The sequence below is a fragment of the Chrysoperla carnea genome (assembly GCF_905475395.1).
Source record: "Chrysoperla carnea chromosome X unlocalized genomic scaffold, inChrCarn1.1 SUPER_X_unloc_162, whole genome shotgun sequence".
In the NCBI taxonomy this organism is placed as follows: domain Eukaryota; kingdom Metazoa; phylum Arthropoda; class Insecta; order Neuroptera; family Chrysopidae; genus Chrysoperla; species Chrysoperla carnea.
In genome coordinates, this window is record NW_025408114.1 from 1 (window position 1) to 22351 (window position 22351).

Genomic DNA, 22351 nt, shown 5'->3' on the forward strand with positions numbered 1-22351 from the left:
CCATAATAACATATAAAAAAAGAAAAAAAAAAAAAGAATCATTAATTTATAATTATTTAAATTGATTCTTTAAAAAAATATTATAATATATTATTTATAAAAATAATTTTTACTCTTATTTTAAATAAATTTGTGGCCTTTTATTAAAAGGCCTATGATCGATGTATTATTATTATAAAAATTAATGCAATGTTTTTAATTTATGCTTTCTTTTCAGTTTTCTTTGGTAATAACACTGCTTGAATGTTTGGTAATACACCACCTTGAGCAATTGTTACACCAGATAATAATTTATTTAATTCTTCATCATTACGAATTGCCAATTGTAAATGACGTGGAATGATACGTGTTTTTTTGTTATCACGGGCAGCATTACCAGCTAACTCGAGAACTTCTGCAGCCAAATATTCCATAACAGCAGCCAAATATACTGGGGCACCAGCACCTACTCGTTCAGCATAATTTCCTTTTCGTAATAATCTGTGAATTCTTCCAACAGGAAATTGTAATCCTGCTCGGCTTGATCTTGACTTTGCCTTTCCCTTTACTTTACCACCTTTACCTCGTCCAGACATAGCGAATAAATTTATTTAATTAATATTTTTTTTTGTAAATATAATCACACAGATGTGTACGTTACGGGGATTGTAACATAAATGTTTAAAATGTTATTTGGGTATTTTAATTTATAATATTTATAAAATATAAAACTTTAAAAATAAACCAATCACCTTATAGTATTATTTTTAGCCAATCAGAGAGTAGTATTCATTTTTATTGTTATATCCATCTTCGCGTATATAATACGCTAGTTGTATACACGACACGCTCATACATATACTGACTGGTGTTCTGTAACTATCTGTGTATATTAATTGTTTGTAACAATGCCACCAAAAACAAGTGGAAAAGCAGCAAAAAAAGCTGGCAAAGCTCAAAAAAATATATCAAAGAGTGATAAGAAAAAGAAGAGGAAGCGCAAGGAATCATATGCAATTTACATTTACAAAGTATTAAAACAAGTGCATCCTGATACTGGTATCTCTAGTAAAGCTATGAGTATCATGAACAGTTTTGTTAATGATATTTTTGAACGTATTGCTGCTGAAGCATCACGTTTAGCACATTATAATAAACGTTCAACAATCACAAGTCGGGAAATTCAAACCGCAGTTCGATTATTATTACCTGGTGAATTGGCAAAGCACGCTGTTAGTGAAGGTACTAAAGCTGTTACAAAATATACAAGTTCAAAATAAATAAATCGAAAATATTATTTAATTGATAACATAAAAATACATCAACATATAAAAACGGCTCTCTTTTTAAGAGAGCCATCAAATTTTTTAAATAAGAGTAAATTATTTTTATATATACAAAAAAATAAAATAAACAATTATTAATATCATATTTAATATAAAATTTTATATATTAATAGCTTGAATATATCTATTATTAGTATATCAATATTATTAATTTTAAATATAATAAAGGATATCGCGGAATATATATCGTAAATCAGTGTAATGCAAATGCATTACATTACCTTTATTATTTTCATTTTACATTTACTACTTGTTTATGTACGCTTATAATTATTAGAAAAATATTTTTAATAATTTTAAAAAATAAATGAAATAATAAAAATTTAATAATAAATTATTTATTGAAAGTATAAAAAATGGTATAGCAAAATCTTTATTTTCTTTGATTAAGGCGAAATGTTTTATTAGTTATAAATTCGATAATCTCCTATCGATACTTGTTACTCTTAACTTGTATATATAAAAAATATAATAGTATATTAATTTATAATAAAATTTTTTCAAAAATTCAATAAGTTATTGTAAAATAAAATAGATAATATACAAATTATAATTTATTATTGCAGATATATTACAATAAAAAAAAAAAAAATAAATAAAAATATTTGGTAATGTATGTTATAAACAAAATAATTTGTTGTAAACAAATTATATAATATGTTATATTTATTAACAAATTTATTTACTCTTATATAAATAAAATTAGTGGCTTCCCAAAAAGGAAAGCCTGTTTAAATTTATCGGATGTATTAAATATTCTTTAATAAATTTACTAAATATTTTAAGTAAATTATTATATTTTCTTAACCTCCAAAACCATACAAAGTACGACCTTGTCGTTTTAATGCATATACAACATCCATAGCTGTAACTGTTTTACGTTTTGCGTGTTCAGTATATGTAACAGCATCCCGAATAACATTTTCAAGGAATACTTTAAGTACACCACGTGTTTCTTCATAAATTAAACCAGAGATACGTTTTACTCCACCTCGTCGTGCTAAACGACGAATTGCAGGTTTTGTAATACCTTGGATATTATCACGCAAAACTTTTCTATGACGTTTTGCACCCCCTTTTCCAAGACCCTTTCCACCTTTTCCTCTGCCAGTCATTTTAATAAAAAATTATTTACAATATTTTAACGAACGGATAACACGTGTGTTAACCTCACAAGTATTGTAATGTATGTGAGCGCCGGTACAATTGTGCCTTTTTATATAAAGCATTAAAGATTTTTTAAGCCACGCCTATACAATTTGATTAGTCCATACTCTGATAGCTATCCAATAGGATATGACAACAAAAATTTTGAAATTTCATATAAATATAAATACAACACATTTATTTCGCATTTAAACATTTGACTTTGTAGTATCAAATTGTCGAATATAATTTTTAAAATTGTGTGTTTTTTTGTAAAAACATTATTATTTGAAAATGGCTAGAACCAAGCAAACTGCACGTAAATCAACTGGTGGTAAAGCACCAAGAAAACAATTAGCAACGAAAGCTGCACGTAAAAGTGCACCAGCAACTGGTGGAGTAAAAAAACCACACAGATATCGTCCTGGTACAGTAGCTTTACGAGAAATTCGTCGTTATCAAAAAAGTACTGAATTGTTAATTCGTAAATTACCATTCCAACGTTTAGTACGTGAAATTGCACAAGATTTTAAAACCGATTTACGTTTCCAAAGTTCAGCTGTTATGGCATTACAAGAAGCTAGTGAAGCCTATTTAGTAGGTTTATTTGAAGATACCAATTTATGCGCAATTCATGCAAAGCGTGTTACAATTATGCCTAAGGATATACAATTGGCAAGACGTATTCGTGGAGAACGTGCATAAGCGTTTTAAATGACAATTAAAAAAAAAAAAAAACAAATAAGAAATATTTTCGGTCCTATATATAGGACCAACATATATTATTAAATAAGAGTATATTATTTTTATTAAAAAATATATATATATATATATATATATAAATTATTGAAATAAAATTAAACATTATTAAAATTTTGTTATAATTATAAGCGATTGCTATTTCTAAAAATAAATAAATTTCATAAAATTTATATTATTTTATATTCATTTGAAATATTAAAAAAACTTCTCGCTTTAAAGTAACCATGATATGAGTTATAAATGCAATAAAATTTTATACAAAAAATAATATTTATTTGTTGACGAATAATATAAAAGGTTTACATTTCTAAATAACATATATTTATATATGGTGTGTAAAAAAAAAGAAAAGAAGAAAAATAATTTATATTTTTAATATAAAAAGGCAACCGCACACAGTGTTCCCAAGCGGTCACCCATCCAAGTACTGACTGTGCCCAATGTTGCTTAACTTCGGTGATCGGACGAGAACCGGTGTTTTCAACGTGGTATGGCTGTTGCCAGTAATAAATGAAAATTTTTACAAATATATATTTTTCATAAATATCATTAATATTAAAGTATATTATTAAAATTTTCAATGAAGTAATCAATTTAAATATATACTTATTTATTATACCATATATTTTAAATAAAAATGCAACCGCACACAGTATTCTCAAGTGGCCACCCATCCGTGGTACTGACTGTGGCAAATGTTTCTTAACTATTATTTTATAAAATATTTATACAAAAAATAATTTACTCTTATCAAATATTAATTTGTGGCCTGTATTAAGGCCTATGTTATTTTCATTTTTTAGCAAAAATAATGAAATATTTCAATATATTATTAAAGTAACAGATCATTTCTTTTTTGGTGCTGCTTTTTTAATTTTTGTAGGAGATGATTTGGCAACAGAAGCTTTCTTAGCTTTTGGTGCTTTCGGTTTACGAGCAGGGCTACTTTTGGCAGCGGATTTTGTACTTTTTGCTGGTTTTGCTTTAACTGGTGCTTTTTTTGATGCCGCTGATGATTTTGCAGTAACTTTTTTAGCAGCAGTTGATGATGATGGAGTCGCTTTTTTTGCTTTAGGCTTTTTGGCTGCCAATGATGTAGTTGTGGCTTTCTTTTCTTTTGGTGCCCGTTTACTTTTAGCACTCTTTGCTGAACCTTTTGCTCCACTTTCTTTTTTGGATACTTTTGATTTAGCTGAAGAATTAGATGAAGCGGAAGCAGCCAATTTGAATGAACCAGATGCACCTTTACCTTTAGTTTGTACCAAGGCTCCCTCAGTTACAGCAGCTTTTAAATATTTTTTAATAAATGGTGAAATTTTATCAGAATCCACTTTATAATTTGCAGCTAAATATTTTTTAATTGCTTGTAATGATGAACCACCACGTTCTTTTAAATTTTTAATTGCGTTAACAACCATTTCTGATGTACGTGGATGTGTTGGTTTTGAATGTTGTTTTGTACGTTTAGCACCAGAAGCTGTTGCTTTTTTTGTTGGTGTTGTAGAAGCAGCAGTAACCGCAGTTGCTGCAACAGCTGTAGAATTTTCTTCGGCCATATTTTTTTACTTTATAAAAATAATGTATTTATTATAAATATTTAAATGATAAAATATAATAATTCTATCAAATAAAAAATAAAGGTTTTCAATTATATCATTATTCACAATAATATAAGTCCCTATGTAAGTCAAAGTACCATGTAGAAAACACATAAAAATTAAATAGTATTTCTAATTTACTGTCGTAGTAAACATGATTTATTTTTTCAATTTCTATAATATATAAAATAATAAATTATAAATTTAATAATAATATTTATTTTATAAATTAAAATATATTTAATTTTTTTATTAACAATTATTAATAAACATAGTTTAATATTAATTATTTCAATCATACAAAACAATAATATTTTTAAGGTAAACTTAAAAAAGTATATATTTTTATTTTTTATTTAATATCGATTTATTATAAATTATTAGTATATAAATAATTAAAAAATTTAATATATAAATATATATATTATAGTATAAGATTTCATTTTTAGAAAAACTTTTTTTGTCAATAATGAAAACGTATTATTATGAAATGTGTTAATCGAACATTGACAAAATATATTTCATTAGAAAATACTTTTATTTATGCATTAATATCAATAATTAACTATTAAATTAATTTTTTCATAATTATATAAAGAAATTTTATACTGATATAAGTATTTATATATTATAATATTTATTTTAAATATAAAAAAATTTATGACAAAATATATTATTAGAGTATTTGTTGAGATTAATATAAGATTATTTTAAATAAGAATTAATTTATATAATTATTAAAATATTATTAATTTTATGTTATGTAATTTTAATAAAAATAAATAATAATAATAATAAATATACAAATTTTTTAACAATTTAAATTTTATATGATCTAAATAATTTTGTTAAGTACGATATGAGAAATCATTGTAAGCTTCGTTAAGAAACTTTGTAATATAAAATAATAATAATAATATTAAATATATAAATAAATAAAATAAATTTGATATATATTTTTAGTTCATTCTGTGTATAAATCAAAGGATACCGAATAATTGGTAACGGATGCGATATATTATAGTATCGAGTATTAAAACATAATATATAAATTTATCTTGTTATTCAAATTTTTTGTTACTTAACTTATGTATTTAGAAAATTTATAATATTATTTATATAATTGACATAAAATCTTATAAATTGAAATTTTATTAATATGTATCAAAAGAAGAGAGTAACGTATTGATATAATATCAAAGGATACTGATTATTTAAATAACGAATACGTCATATATTGTTTGTGTAACGAAGTTCACTTGGCCATCTAGTTTAAAATAACATTTTCAATAGAAAGTTTATATGCTTTGTTTTTTTTTTTTCTTTAATTATTAAAAAAATAAATTGAAATTTAATTCAATCAAATTTTATAATAATTTTAAAAAAATTTTTCCTTTTAAAAAATATTTTGTGATGTTGTGATAATATGTATTAATACAAGTGCATCCTGATACTTTTATCTCTAGTAAAGGTATGAGTATCATGAACAGTTTTGTTATCTAATGATATTATTTTGATAATATTTTGTGTATATTCTTATAATATTTTGTCTAAATATCATCATAATACAATATTATTTTGATAATATTTTATGAATATTCTTATAATATGTTACCTAAATGTCATCATAATATGATGAATTATTTCCATAATAACATATAAAAAAAGAAAAAAAAAAAAAGAATCATTAATTTATAATTATTTAAATTGATTCTTTAAAAAAATATTATAATATATTATTTATAAAAATAATTTTTACTCTTATTTTAAATAAATTTGTGGCCTTTTATTAAAAGGCCTATGATCGATGTATTATTATTATAAAAATTAATGCAATGTTTTTAATTTATGCTTTCTTTTCAGTTTTCTTTGGTAATAACACTGCTTGAATGTTTGGTAATACACCACCTTGAGCAATTGTTACACCAGATAATAATTTATTTAATTCTTCATCATTACGAATTGCCAATTGTAAATGACGTGGAATGATACGTGTTTTTTTGTTATCACGGGCAGCATTACCAGCTAACTCGAGAACTTCTGCAGCCAAATATTCCATAACAGCAGCCAAATATACTGGGGCACCAGCACCTACTCGTTCAGCATAATTTCCTTTTCGTAATAATCTGTGAATTCTTCCAACAGGAAATTGTAATCCTGCTCGGCTTGATCTTGACTTTGCCTTTCCCTTTACTTTACCACCTTTACCTCGTCCAGACATAGCGAATAAATTTATTTAATTAATATTTTTTTTTGTAAATATAATCACACAGATGTGTACGTTACGGGGATTGTAACATAAATGTTTAAAATGTTATTTGGGTATTTTAATTTATAATATTTATAAAATATAAAACTTTAAAAATAAACCAATCACCTTATAGTATTATTTTTAGCCAATCAGAGAGTAGTATTCATTTTTATTGTTATATCCATCTTCGCGTATATAATACGCTAGTTGTATACACGACACGCTCATACATATACTGACTGGTGTTCTGTAACTATCTGTGTATATTAATTGTTTGTAACAATGCCACCAAAAACAAGTGGAAAAGCAGCAAAAAAAGCTGGCAAAGCTCAAAAAAATATATCAAAGAGTGATAAGAAAAAGAAGAGGAAGCGCAAGGAATCATATGCAATTTACATTTACAAAGTATTAAAACAAGTGCATCCTGATACTGGTATCTCTAGTAAAGCTATGAGTATCATGAACAGTTTTGTTAATGATATTTTTGAACGTATTGCTGCTGAAGCATCACGTTTAGCACATTATAATAAACGTTCAACAATCACAAGTCGGGAAATTCAAACCGCAGTTCGATTATTATTACCTGGTGAATTGGCAAAGCACGCTGTTAGTGAAGGTACTAAAGCTGTTACAAAATATACAAGTTCAAAATAAATAAATCGAAAATATTATTTAATTGATAACATAAAAATACATCAACATATAAAAACGGCTCTCTTTTTAAGAGAGCCATCAAATTTTTTAAATAAGAGTAAATTATTTTTATATATACAAAAAAATAAAATAAACAATTATTAATATCATATTTAATATAAAATTTTATATATTAATAGCTTGAATATATCTATTATTAGTATATCAATATTATTAATTTTAAATATAATAAAGGATATCGCGGAATATATATCGTAAATCAGTGTAATGCAAATGCATTACATTACCTTTATTATTTTCATTTTACATTTACTACTTGTTTATGTACGCTTATAATTATTAGAAAAATATTTTTAATAATTTTAAAAAATAAATGAAATAATAAAAATTTAATAATAAATTATTTATTGAAAGTATAAAAAATGGTATAGCAAAATCTTTATTTTCTTTGATTAAGGCGAAATGTTTTATTAGTTATAAATTCGATAATCTCCTATCGATACTTGTTACTCTTAACTTGTATATATAAAAAATATAATAGTATATTAATTTATAATAAAATTTTTTCAAAAATTCAATAAGTTATTGTAAAATAAAATAGATAATATACAAATTATAATTTATTATTGCAGATATATTACAATAAAAAAAAAAAAAATAAATAAAAATATTTGGTAATGTATGTTATAAACAAAATAATTTGTTGTAAACAAATTATATAATATGTTATATTTATTAACAAATTTATTTACTCTTATATAAATAAAATTAGTGGCTTCCCAAAAAGGAAAGCCTGTTTAAATTTATCGGATGTATTAAATATTCTTTAATAAATTTACTAAATATTTTAAGTAAATTATTATATTTTCTTAACCTCCAAAACCATACAAAGTACGACCTTGTCGTTTTAATGCATATACAACATCCATAGCTGTAACTGTTTTACGTTTTGCGTGTTCAGTATATGTAACAGCATCCCGAATAACATTTTCAAGGAATACTTTAAGTACACCACGTGTTTCTTCATAAATTAAACCAGAGATACGTTTTACTCCACCTCGTCGTGCTAAACGACGAATTGCAGGTTTTGTAATACCTTGGATATTATCACGCAAAACTTTTCTATGACGTTTTGCACCCCCTTTTCCAAGACCCTTTCCACCTTTTCCTCTGCCAGTCATTTTAATAAAAAATTATTTACAATATTTTAACGAACGGATAACACGTGTGTTAACCTCACAAGTATTGTAATGTATGTGAGCGCCGGTACAATTGTGCCTTTTTATATAAAGCATTAAAGATTTTTTAAGCCACGCCTATACAATTTGATTAGTCCATACTCTGATAGCTATCCAATAGGATATGACAACAAAAATTTTGAAATTTCATATAAATATAAATACAACACATTTATTTCGCATTTAAACATTTGACTTTGTAGTATCAAATTGTCGAATATAATTTTTAAAATTGTGTGTTTTTTTGTAAAAACATTATTATTTGAAAATGGCTAGAACCAAGCAAACTGCACGTAAATCAACTGGTGGTAAAGCACCAAGAAAACAATTAGCAACGAAAGCTGCACGTAAAAGTGCACCAGCAACTGGTGGAGTAAAAAAACCACACAGATATCGTCCTGGTACAGTAGCTTTACGAGAAATTCGTCGTTATCAAAAAAGTACTGAATTGTTAATTCGTAAATTACCATTCCAACGTTTAGTACGTGAAATTGCACAAGATTTTAAAACCGATTTACGTTTCCAAAGTTCAGCTGTTATGGCATTACAAGAAGCTAGTGAAGCCTATTTAGTAGGTTTATTTGAAGATACCAATTTATGCGCAATTCATGCAAAGCGTGTTACAATTATGCCTAAGGATATACAATTGGCAAGACGTATTCGTGGAGAACGTGCATAAGCGTTTTAAATGACAATTTAAAAAAAAAAAAAACAAATAAGAAATATTTTCGGTCCTATATATAGGACCAACATATATTATTAAATAAGAGTATATTATTTTTATTAAAAAATATATATATATATATATATATATATAAATTATTGAAATAAAATTAAACATTATTAAAATTTTGTTATAATTATAAGCGATTGCTATTTCTAAAAATAAATAAATTTCATAAAATTTATATTATTTTATATTCATTTGAAATATTAAAAAAACTTCTCGCTTTAAAGTAACCATGATATGAGTTATAAATGCAATAAAATTTTATACAAAAAATAATATTTATTTGTTGACGAATAATATAAAAGGTTTACATTTCTAAATAACATATATTTATATATGGTGTGTAAAAAAAAAGAAAAGAAGAAAAATAATTTATATTTTTAATATAAAAAGGCAACCGCACACAGTGTTCCCAAGCGGTCACCCATCCAAGTACTGACTGTGCCCAATGTTGCTTAACTTCGGTGATCGGACGAGAACCGGTGTTTTCAACGTGGTATGGCTGTTGCCAGTAATAAATGAAAATTTTTACAAATATATATTTTTCATAAATATCATTAATATTAAAGTATATTATTAAAATTTTCAATGAAGTAATCAATTTAAATATATACTTATTTATTATACCATATATTTTAAATAAAAATGCAACCGCACACAGTATTCTCAAGTGGCCACCCATCCGTGGTACTGACTGTGGCAAATGTTTCTTAACTATTATTTTATAAAATATTTATACAAAAAATAATTTACTCTTATCAAATATTAATTTGTGGCCTGTATTAAGGCCTATGTTATTTTCATTTTTTAGCAAAAATAATGAAATATTTCAATATTATTAAAGTAACAGATCATTTCTTTTTTGGTGCTGCTTTTTTAATTTTTGTAGGAGATGATTTGGCAACAGAAGCTTTCTTAGCTTTTGGTGCTTTCGGTTTACGAGCAGGGCTACTTTTGGCAGCGGATTTTGTACTTTTTGCTGGTTTTGCTTTAACTGGTGCTTTTTTTGATGCCGCTGATGATTTTGCAGTAACTTTTTTAGCAGCAGTTGATGATGATGGAGTCGCTTTTTTTGCTTTAGGCTTTTTGGCTGCCAATGATGTAGTTGTGGCTTTCTTTTCTTTTGGTGCCCGTTTACTTTTAGCACTCTTTGCTGAACCTTTTGCTCCACTTTCTTTTTTGGATACTTTTGATTTAGCTGAAGAATTAGATGAAGCGGAAGCAGCCAATTTGAATGAACCAGATGCACCTTTACCTTTAGTTTGTACCAAGGCTCCCTCAGTTACAGCAGCTTTTAAATATTTTTTAATAAATGGTGAAATTTTATCAGAATCCACTTTATAATTTGCAGCTAAATATTTTTTAATTGCTTGTAATGATGAACCACCACGTTCTTTTAAATTTTTAATTGCGTTAACAACCATTTCTGATGTACGTGGATGTGTTGGTTTTGAATGTTGTTTTGTACGTTTAGCACCAGAAGCTGTTGCTTTTTTTGTTGGTGTTGTAGAAGCAGCAGTAACCGCAGTTGCTGCAACAGCTGTAGAATTTTCTTCGGCCATATTTTTTTACTTTATAAAAATAATGTATTTATTATAAATATTTAAATGATAAAATATAATAATTCTATCAAATAAAAAATAAAGGTTTTCAATTATATCATTATTCACAATAATATAAGTCCCTATGTAAGTCAAAGTACCATGTAGAAAACACATAAAAATTAAATAGTATTTCTAATTTACTGTCGTAGTAAACATGATTTATTTTTTCAATTTCTATAATATATAAAATAATAAATTATAAATTTAATAATAATATTTATTTTATAAATTAAAATATATTTAATTTTTTTATTAACAATTATTAATAAACATAGTTTAATATTAATTATTTCAATCATACAAAACAATAATATTTTTAAGGTAAACTTAAAAAGTATATATTTTTATTTTTTATTTAATATCGATTTATTATAAATTATTAGTATATAAATAATTAAAAAATTTAATATATAAATATATATATTATAGTATAAGATTTCATTTTTAGAAAAACTTTTTTTGTCAATAATGAAAACGTATTATTATGAAATGTGTTAATCGAACATTGACAAAATATATTTCATTAGAAAATACTTTTATTTATGCATTAATATCAATAATTAACTATTAAATTAATTTTTTCATAATTATATAAAGAAATTTTATACTGATATAAGTATTTATATATTATAATATTTATTTTAAATATAAAAAAATTTATGACAAAATATATTATTAGAGTATTTGTTGAGATTAATATAAGATTATTTTAAATAAGAATTAATTTATATAATTATTAAAATATTATTAATTTTATGTTATGTAATTTTAATAAAAATAAATAATAATAATAATAAATATACAAATTTTTTAACAATTTAAATTTTATATGATCTAAATAATTTTGTTAAGTACGATATGAGAAATCATTGTAAGCTTCGTTAAGAAACTTTGTAATATAAAATAATAATAATAATATTAAATATATAAATAAATAAAATAAATTTGATATATATTTTTAGTTCATTCTGTGTATAAATCAAAGGATACCGAATAATTGGTAACGGATGCGATATATTATAGTATCGAGTATTAAAACATAATATATAAATTTATCTTGTTATTCAAATTTTTTGTTACTTAACTTATGTATTTAGAAAATTTATAATATTATTTATATAATTGACATAAAATCTTATAAATTGAAATTTTATTAATATGTATCAAAAGAAGAGAGTAACGTATTGATATAATATCAAAGGATACTGATTATTTAAATAACGAATACGTCATATATTGTTTGTGTAACGAAGTTCACTTGGCCATCTAGTTTAAAATAACATTTTCAATAGAAAGTTTATATGCTTTGTTTTTTTTTTTTCTTTAATTATTAAAAAAATAAATTGAAATTTAATTCAATCAAATTTTATAATAATTTTAAAAAAATTTTTCCTTTTAAAAAATATTTTGTGATGTTGTGATAATATGTATTAATACAAGTGCATCCTGATACTTTTATCTCTAGTAAAGGTATGAGTATCATGAACAGTTTTGTTATCTAATGATATTATTTTGATAATATTTTGTGTATATTCTTATAATATTTTGTCTAAATATCATCATAATACAATATTATTTTGATAATATTTTATGAATATTCTTATAATATGTTACCTAAATGTCATCATAATATGATGAATTATTTCCATAATAACATATAAAAAAAGAAAAAAAAAAAAAGAATCATTAATTTATAATTATTTAAATTGATTCTTTAAAAAAATATTATAATATATTATTTATAAAAATAATTTTTACTCTTATTTTAAATAAATTTGTGGCCTTTTATTAAAAGGCCTATGATCGATGTATTATTATTATAAAAATTAATGCAATGTTTTTAATTTATGCTTTCTTTTCAGTTTTCTTTGGTAATAACACTGCTTGAATGTTTGGTAATACACCACCTTGAGCAATTGTTACACCAGATAATAATTTATTTAATTCTTCATCATTACGAATTGCCAATTGTAAATGACGTGGAATGATACGTGTTTTTTTGTTATCACGGGCAGCATTACCAGCTAACTCGAGAACTTCTGCAGCCAAATATTCCATAACAGCAGCCAAATATACTGGGGCACCAGCACCTACTCGTTCAGCATAATTTCCTTTTCGTAATAATCTGTGAATTCTTCCAACAGGAAATTGTAATCCTGCTCGGCTTGATCTTGACTTTGCCTTTCCCTTTACTTTACCACCTTTACCTCGTCCAGACATAGCGAATAAATTTATTTAATTAATATTTTTTTTTGTAAATATAATCACACAGATGTGTACGTTACGGGGATTGTAACATAAATGTTTAAAATGTTATTTGGGTATTTTAATTTATAATATTTATAAAATATAAAACTTTAAAAATAAACCAATCACCTTATAGTATTATTTTTAGCCAATCAGAGAGTAGTATTCATTTTTATTGTTATATCCATCTTCGCGTATATAATACGCTAGTTGTATACACGACACGCTCATACATATACTGACTGGTGTTCTGTAACTATCTGTGTATATTAATTGTTTGTAACAATGCCACCAAAAACAAGTGGAAAAGCAGCAAAAAAAGCTGGCAAAGCTCAAAAAAATATATCAAAGAGTGATAAGAAAAAGAAGAGGAAGCGCAAGGAATCATATGCAATTTACATTTACAAAGTATTAAAACAAGTGCATCCTGATACTGGTATCTCTAGTAAAGCTATGAGTATCATGAACAGTTTTGTTAATGATATTTTTGAACGTATTGCTGCTGAAGCATCACGTTTAGCACATTATAATAAACGTTCAACAATCACAAGTCGGGAAATTCAAACCGCAGTTCGATTATTATTACCTGGTGAATTGGCAAAGCACGCTGTTAGTGAAGGTACTAAAGCTGTTACAAAATATACAAGTTCAAAATAAATAAATCGAAAATATTATTTAATTGATAACATAAAAATACATCAACATATAAAAACGGCTCTCTTTTTAAGAGAGCCATCAAATTTTTTAAATAAGAGTAAATTATTTTTATATATACAAAAAAATAAAATAAACAATTATTAATATCATATTTAATATAAAATTTTATATATTAATAGCTTGAATATATCTATTATTAGTATATCAATATTATTAATTTTAAATATAATAAAGGATATCGCGGAATATATATCGTAAATCAGTGTAATGCAAATGCATTACATTACCTTTATTATTTTCATTTTACATTTACTACTTGTTTATGTACGCTTATAATTATTAGAAAAATATTTTTAATAATTTTAAAAAATAAATGAAATAATAAAAATTTAATAATAAATTATTTATTGAAAGTATAAAAAATGGTATAGCAAAATCTTTATTTTCTTTGATTAAGGCGAAATGTTTTATTAGTTATAAATTCGATAATCTCCTATCGATACTTGTTACTCTTAACTTGTATATATAAAAAATATAATAGTATATTAATTTATAATAAAATTTTTTCAAAAATTCAATAAGTTATTGTAAAATAAAATAGATAATATACAAATTATAATTTATTATTGCAGATATATTACAATAAAAAAAAAAAAAATAAATAAAAATATTTGGTAATGTATGTTATAAACAAAATAATTTGTTGTAAACAAATTATATAATATGTTATATTTATTAACAAATTTATTTACTCTTATATAAATAAAATTAGTGGCTTCCCAAAAAGGAAAGCCTGTTTAAATTTATCGGATGTATTAAATATTCTTTAATAAATTTACTAAATATTTTAAGTAAATTATTATATTTTCTTAACCTCCAAAACCATACAAAGTACGACCTTGTCGTTTTAATGCATATACAACATCCATAGCTGTAACTGTTTTACGTTTTGCGTGTTCAGTATATGTAACAGCATCCCGAATAACATTTTCAAGGAATACTTTAAGTACACCACGTGTTTCTTCATAAATTAAACCAGAGATACGTTTTACTCCACCTCGTCGTGCTAAACGACGAATTGCAGGTTTTGTAATACCTTGGATATTATCACGCAAAACTTTTCTATGACGTTTTGCACCCCCTTTTCCAAGACCCTTTCCACCTTTTCCTCTGCCAGTCATTTTAATAAAAAATTATTTACAATATTTTAACGAACGGATAACACGTGTGTTAACCTCACAAGTATTGTAATGTATGTGAGCGCCGGTACAATTGTGCCTTTTTATATAAAGCATTAAAGATTTTTTAAGCCACGCCTATACAATTTGATTAGTCCATACTCTGATAGCTATCCAATAGGATATGACAACAAAAATTTTGAAATTTCATATAAATATAAATACAACACATTTATTTCGCATTTAAACATTTGACTTTGTAGTATCAAATTGTCGAATATAATTTTTAAAATTGTGTGTTTTTTTGTAAAAACATTATTATTTGAAAATGGCTAGAACCAAGCAAACTGCACGTAAATCAACTGGTGGTAAAGCACCAAGAAAACAATTAGCAACGAAAGCTGCACGTAAAAGTGCACCAGCAACTGGTGGAGTAAAAAAACCACACAGATATCGTCCTGGTACAGTAGCTTTACGAGAAATTCGTCGTTATCAAAAAAGTACTGAATTGTTAATTCGTAAATTACCATTCCAACGTTTAGTACGTGAAATTGCACAAGATTTTAAAACCGATTTACGTTTCCAAAGTTCAGCTGTTATGGCATTACAAGAAGCTAGTGAAGCCTATTTAGTAGGTTTATTTGAAGATACCAATTTATGCGCAATTCATGCAAAGCGTGTTACAATTATGCCTAAGGATATACAATTGGCAAGACGTATTCGTGGAGAACGTGCATAAGCGTTTTAAATGACAATTTAAAAAAAAAAAAAACAAATAAGAAATATTTTCGGTCCTATATATAGGACCAACATATATTATTAAATAAGAGTATATTATTTTTATTAAAAAATATATATATATATATATATATATAAATTATTGAAATAAAATTAAACATTATTAAAATTTTGTTATAATTATAAGCGATTGCTATTTCTAAAAATAAATAAATTTCATAAAATTTATATTATTTTATATTCATTTGAAATATTAAAAAAACTTCTCGCTTTAAAGTAACCATGATATGAGTTATAAATGCAATAAAATTTTATACAAAAAATAATATTTATTTGTTGACGAATAATATAAAAGGTTTACATTTCTAAATAACATATATTTATATATGGTGTGTAAAAAAAAAGAAAAGAAGAAAAATAATTTATATTTTTAATATAAAAAGGCAACCGCACACAGTGTTCCCAAGCGGTCACCCATCCAAGTACTGACTGTGCCCAATGTTGCTTAACTTCGGTGATCGGACGAGAACCGGTGTTTTCAACGTGGTATGGCTGTTGCCAGTAATAAATGAAAATTTTTACAAATATATATTTTTCATAAATATCATTAATATTAAAGTATATTATTAAAATTTTCAATGAAGTAATCAATTTAAATATATACTTATTTATTATACCATATATTTTAAATAAAAATGCAACCGCACACAGTATTCTCAAGTGGCCACCCATCCGTGGTACTGACTGTGGCAAATGTTTCTTAACTATTATTTTATAAAATATTTATACAAAAAATAATTTACTCTTATCAAATATTAATTTGTGGCCTGTATTAAGGCCTATGTTATTTTCATTTTTTAGCAAAAATAATGAAATATTTCAATATATTATTAAAGTAACAGATCATTTCTTTTTTGGTGCTGCTTTTTTAATTTTTGTAGGAGATGATTTGGCAACAGAAGCTTTCTTAGCTTTTGGTGCTTTCGGTTTACGAGCAGGGCTACTTTTGGCAGCGGATTTTGTACTTTTTGCTGGTTTTGCTTTAACTGGTGCTTTTTTTGATGCCGCTGATGATTTTGCAGTAACTTTTTTAGCAGCAGTTGATGATGATGGAGTCGCTTTTTTTGCTTTAGGCTTTTTGGCTGCCAATGATGTAGTTGTGGCTTTCTTTTCTTTTGGTGCCCGTTTACTTTTAGCACTCTTTGCTGAACCTTTTGCTCCACTTTCTTTTTTGGATACTTTTGATTTAGCTGAAGAATTAGATGAAGCGGAAGCAGCCAATTTGAATGAACCAGATGCACCTTTACCTTTAGTTTGTACCAAGGCTCCCTCAGTTACAGCAGCTTTTAAATATTTTTTAATAAATGGTGAAATTTTATCAGAATCCACTTTATAATTTGCAGCTAAATATTTTTTAATTGCTTGTAATGATGAACCACCACGTTCTTTTAAATTTTTAATTGCGTTAACAACCATTTCTGATGTACGTGGATGTGTTGGTTTTGAATGTTGTTTTGTACGTTTAGCACCAGAAGCTGTTGCTTTTTTTGTTGGTGTTGTAGAAGCAGCAGTAACCGCAGTTGCTGCAACAGCTGTAGAATTTTCTTCGGCCATATTTTTTTACTTTATAAAAATAATGTATTTATTATAAATATTTAAATGATAAAATATAATAATTCTATCAAATAAAAAATAAAGGTTTTCAATTATATCATTATTCACAATAATATAAGTCCCTATGTAAGTCAAAGTACCATGTAGAAAACACATAAAAATTAAATAGTATTTCTAATTTACTGTCGTAGTAAACATGATTTATTTTTTCAATTTCTATAATATATAAAATAATAAATTATAAATTTAATAATAATATTTATTTTATAAATTAAAATATATTTAATTTTTTTATTAACAATTATTAATAAACATAGTTTAATATTAATTATTTCAATCATACAAAACAATAATATTTTTAAGGTAAACTTAAAAAGTATATATTTTTATTTTTTATTTAATATCGATTTATTATAAATTATTAGTATATAAATAATTAAAAAATTTAATATATAAATATATATATTATAGTATAAGATTTCATTTTTAGAAAAACTTTTTTTGTCAATAATGAAAACGTATTATTATGAAATGTGTTAATCGAACATTGACAAAATATATTTCATTAGAAAATACTTTTATTTATGCATTAATATCAATAATTAACTATTAAATTAATTTTTTCATAATTATATAAAGAAATTTTATACTGATATAAGTATTTATATATTATAATATTTATTTTAAATATAAAAAAATTTATGACAAAATATATTATTAGAGTATTTGTTGAGATTAATATAAGATTATTTTAAATAAGAATTAATTTATATAATTATTAAAATATTATTAATTTTATGTTATGTAATTTTAATAAAAATAAATAATAATAATAATAAATATACAAATTTTTTAACAATTTAAATTTTATATGATCTAAATAATTTTGTTAAGTACGATATGAGAAATCATTGTAAGCTTCGTTAAGAAACTTTGTAATATAAAATAATAATAATAATATTAAATATATAAATAAATAAAATAAATTTGATATATATTTTTAGTTCATTCTGTGTATAAATCAAAGGATACCGAATAATTGGTAACGGATGCGATATATTATAGTATCGAGTATTAAAACATAATATATAAATTTATCTTGTTATTCAAATTTTTTGTTACTTAACTTATGTATTTAGAAAATTTATAATATTATTTATATAATTGACATAAAATCTTATAAATTGAAATTTTATTAATATGTATCAAAAGAAGAGAGTAACGTATTGATATAATATCAAAGGATACTGATTATTTAAATAACGAATACGTCATATATTGTTTGTGTAACGAAGTTCACTTGGCCATCTAGTTTAAAATAACATTTTCAATAGAAAGTTTATATGCTTTGTTTTTTTTTTTTCTTTAATTATTAAAAAAATAAATTGAAATTTAATTCAATCAAATTTTATAATAATTTTAAAAAAATTTTTCCTTTTAAAAAATATTTTGTGATGTTGTGATAATATGTATTAATACAAGTGCATCCTGATACTTTTATCTCTAGTAAAGGTATGAGTATCATGAACAGTTTTGTTATCTAATGATATTATTTTGATAATATTTTGTGTATATTCTTATAATATTTTGTCTAAATATCATCATAATACAATATTATTTTGATAATATTTTATGAATATTCTTATAATATGTTACCTAAATGTCATCATAATATGATGAATTATTTCCATAATAACATATAAAAAAAGAAAAAAAAAAAAAGAATCATTAATTTATAATTATTTAAATTGATTCTTTAAAAAAATATTATAATATATTATTTATAAAAATAATTTTTACTCTTATTTTAAATAAATTTGTGGCCTTTTATTAAAAGGCCTATGATCGATGTATTATTATTATAAAAATTAATGCAATGTTTTTAATTTATGCTTTCTTTTCAGTTTTCTTTGGTAATAACACTGCTTGAATGTTTGGTAATACACCACCTTGAGCAATTGTTACACCAGATAATAATTTATTTAATTCTTCATCATTACGAATTGCCAATTGTAAATGACGTGGAATGATACGTGTTTTTTTGTTATCACGGGCAGCATTACCAGCTAACTCGAGAACTTCTGCAGCCAAATATTCCATAACAGCAGCCAAATATACTGGGGCACCAGCACCTACTCGTTCAGCATAATTTCCTTTTCGTAATAATCTGTGAATTCTTCCAACAGGAAATTGTAATCCTGCTCGGCTTGATCTTGACTTTGCCTTTCCCTTTACTTTACCACCTTTACCTCGTCCAGACATAGCGAATAAATTTATTTAATTAATATTTTTTTTTGTAAATATAATCACACAGATGTGTACGTTACGGGGATTGTAACATAAATGTTTAAAATGTTATTTGGGTATTTTAATTTATAATATTTATAAAATATAAAACTTTAAAAATAAACCAATCACCTTATAGTATTATTTTTAGCCAATCAGAGAGTAGTATTCATTTTTATTGTTATATCCATCTTCGCGTATATAATACGCTAGTTGTATACACGACACGCTCATACATATACTGACTGGTGTTCTGTAACTATCTGTGTATATTAATTGTTTGTAACAATGCCACCAAAAACAAGTGGAAAAGCAGCAAAAAAAGCTGGCAAAGCTCAAAAAAATATATCAAAGAGTGATAAGAAAAAGAAGAGGAAGCGCAAGGAATCATATGCAATTTACATTTACAAAGTATTAAAACAAGTGCATCCTGATACTGGTATCTCTAGTAAAGCTATGAGTATCATGAACAGTTTTGTTAATGATATTTTTGAACGTATTGCTGCTGAAGCATCACGTTTAGCACATTATAATAAACGTTCAACAATCACAAGTCGGGAAATTCAAACCGCAGTTCGATTATTATTACCTGGTGAATTGGCAAAGCACGCTGTTAGTGAAGGTACTAAAGCTGTTACAAAATATACAAGTTCAAAATAAATAAATCGAAAATATTATTTAATTGATAACATAAAAATACATCAACATATAAAAACGGCTCTCTTTTTAAGAGAGCCATCAAATTTTTTAAATAAGAGTAAATTATTTTTATATATACAAAAAAATAAAATAAACAATTATTAATATCATATTTAATATAAAATTTTATATATTAATAGCTTGAATATATCTATTATTAGTATATCAATATTATTAATTTTAAATATAATAAAGGATATCGCGGAATATATATCGTAAATCAGTGTAATGCAAATGCATTACATTACCTTTATTATTTTCATTTTACATTTACTACTTGTTTATGTACGCTTATAATTATTAGAAAAATATTTTTAATAATTTTAAAAAATAAATGAAATAATAAAAATTTAATAATAAATTATTTATTGAAAGTATAAAAAATGGTATAGCAAAATCTTTATTTTCTTTGATTAAGGCGAAATGTTTTATTAGTTATAAATTCGATAATCTCCTATCGATACTTGTTACTCTTAACTTGTATATATAAAAAATATAATAGTATATTAATTTATAATAAAATTTTTTCAAAAATTCAATAAGTTATTGTAAAATAAAATAGATAATATACAAATTATAATTTATTATTGCAGATATATTACAATAAAAAAAAAAAAAATAAATAAAAATATTTGGTAATGTATGTTATAAACAAAATAATTTGTTGTAAACAAATTATATAATATGTTATATTTATTAACAAATTTATTTACTCTTATATAAATAAAATTAGTGGCTTCCCAAAAAGGAAAGCCTGTTTAAATTTATCGGATGTATTAAATATTCTTTAATAAATTTACTAAATATTTTAAGTAAATTATTATATTTTCTTAACCTCCAAAACCATACAAAGTACGACCTTGTCGTTTTAATGCATATACAACATCCATAGCTGTAACTGTTTTACGTTTTGCGTGTTCAGTATATGTAACAGCATCCCGAATAACATTTTCAAGGAATACTTTAAGTACACCACGTGTTTCTTCATAAATTAAACCAGAGATACGTTTTACTCCACCTCGTCGTGCTAAACGACGAATTGCAGGTTTTGTAATACCTTGGATATTATCACGCAAAACTTTTCTATGACGTTTTGCACCCCCTTTTCCAAGACCCTTTCCACCTTTTCCTCTGCCAGTCATTTTAATAAAAAATTATTTACAATATTTTAACGAACGGATAACACGTGTGTTAACCTCACAAGTATTGTAATGTATGTGAGCGCCGGTACAATTGTGCCTTTTTATATAAAGCATTAAAGATTTTTTAAGCCACGCCTATACAATTTGATTAGTCCATACTCTGATAGCTATCCAATAGGATATGACAACAAAAATTTTGAAATTTCATATAAATATAAATACAACACATTTATTTCGCATTTAAACATTTGACTTTGTAGTATCAAATTGTCGAATATAATTTTTAAAATTGTGTGTTTTTTTGTAAAAACATTATTATTTGAAAATGGCTAGAACCAAGCAAACTGCACGTAAATCAACTGGTGGTAAAGCACCAAGAAAACAATTAGCAACGAAAGCTGCACGTAAAAGTGCACCAGCAACTGGTGGAGTAAAAAAACCACACAGATATCGTCCTGGTACAGTAGCTTTACGAGAAATTC

General features: G+C 24.4%; 3 non-coding genes across 3 annotated transcripts; all 3 read right to left on the reverse strand.

Annotated features, from left to right (window-relative positions):
* Positions 1-3616: 3616 nt before the first annotated feature.
* Positions 3617-3735, reverse strand: LOC123303936. The gene has a single exon (XR_006536002.1). It is a non-coding gene; the product is annotated as a 5S ribosomal RNA (ribosomal RNA).
* Positions 3736-10095: 6360 nt separating this feature from the next.
* On the reverse strand, positions 10096-10214 carry LOC123303937. The gene has a single exon (XR_006536003.1). It is a non-coding gene; the product is annotated as a 5S ribosomal RNA (ribosomal RNA).
* Positions 10215-16569: 6355 nt separating this feature from the next.
* LOC123303938 lies at positions 16570-16688 on the reverse strand. Its single transcript, XR_006536004.1, has one exon. It is a non-coding gene; the product is annotated as a 5S ribosomal RNA (ribosomal RNA).
* Positions 16689-22351: the final 5663 nt, after the last annotated feature.